Source organism: Trichechus manatus, unplaced genomic scaffold (genome assembly GCF_000243295.1).
Source record: "Trichechus manatus latirostris isolate Lorelei unplaced genomic scaffold, TriManLat1.0 scaffold00223, whole genome shotgun sequence".
In the NCBI taxonomy this organism is placed as follows: domain Eukaryota; kingdom Metazoa; phylum Chordata; class Mammalia; order Sirenia; family Trichechidae; genus Trichechus; species Trichechus manatus.
In genome coordinates, this window is record NW_004444159.1 from 1,833,834 (window position 1) to 1,835,200 (window position 1,367).

The window sequence follows — 1,367 nt, forward strand, 5'->3', positions numbered from 1 at the left end:
TAAAACATACCATACAGCTACATTAATCAAAACAGCCTGGTACTGGTTTAACAATAGACAGATATACCAATGGAATAGAATAGAGATTCCAGAAATAAACCCACACATCTTTGGCCAACTGATTTTTGACAAGGGTGCTTGGTGCATTCGATGGGGAGAGAAGAGTCTCTTCAATAAATGGTGCTGGGAAAATTTGATTTCCACGTGCAGAAAAATGAAACAGGATACATGCCTCACACCATACACAAAAACAAATTCAAAATGGATTAAGGACCTAAAAGTGCAAACTAAAACCATAAAATTCTTAGAAAAACAAGCAAGGACAATGCTATCAGGCTTAGATTTCAACAAAGGATTATCTAATAATAAAAGCACGAATAGCAAAGACAAAATAAATAAATGAGATCTCATAAAAATGAAAAACTTTTGTTTATCAAAAGACCTTACCAAAAAAGTGAAAAGACAAGCTATTGGCTGGAAGAATATCTTTGGAAACCCTATATCTGCCAAGAATCTAATAACCAAAATATATATAAAACTTGGACAACTTAACAACAAAAGGACAACCCAGTCATAAAATGGGCAAAGGACTTGAATAGACATTTCACCAAAGAGGACATTCTAATGGCCACCAAACACGTGAAAAGATGCTTAGAGTCATTAGCCATCAGAGAGATGCAAATCAAAACCACAATGAGATACCATTTCACTCCCACTAGAATGGCTAAGATTTAAAAAACAGAAAATAACAAACATTGGCAAGGATGTGGGGAAATTAGAACCCTTATCCATTGCTGGTGGGAATGCAAACGGTACAGTTGTTGTGGAAAACAGTGTAGTGGTTCCTCAAAAAACTAAAAATGGAACTATCATATGACCCAGAAATTCTACTCCTAGGTACATACCCAAAACACTTGAAAGCAGAGACTGAAAAAGAGACTTGTACACAAATGTTCACTGCAACACTATTCATAAGAGCTGTAAGGTAGATAGAATCTAAATGCCCATCAGGAGATAAATGGATAAACAAAATGCAGTCCATATATACAATGGAATACTACTCAGCCAGTAGGAGAAATGAAGTTTTGATGTATGCTACAGAATGAATGGATCTTGAAGACATTATGCTGAGCGAAATAAGCCAATCACAAAAGGACAAATATTGTATGACCTCATTTACATAAAAATACACTAAAAGGCAAATGTATAGAGACTAAAGTTTATCATTGGTTACCAGAAGAGGGAGGGAGAGGGAAAAGGGGGGTTAATAGTGATGGGAAAAAATCACATTGTTTAAGGGTATTCACAGCCAATTATTGTAATTGCTGTCAATAAGCTGTACACCTGTAAAAAGTTGAATTGTCAAA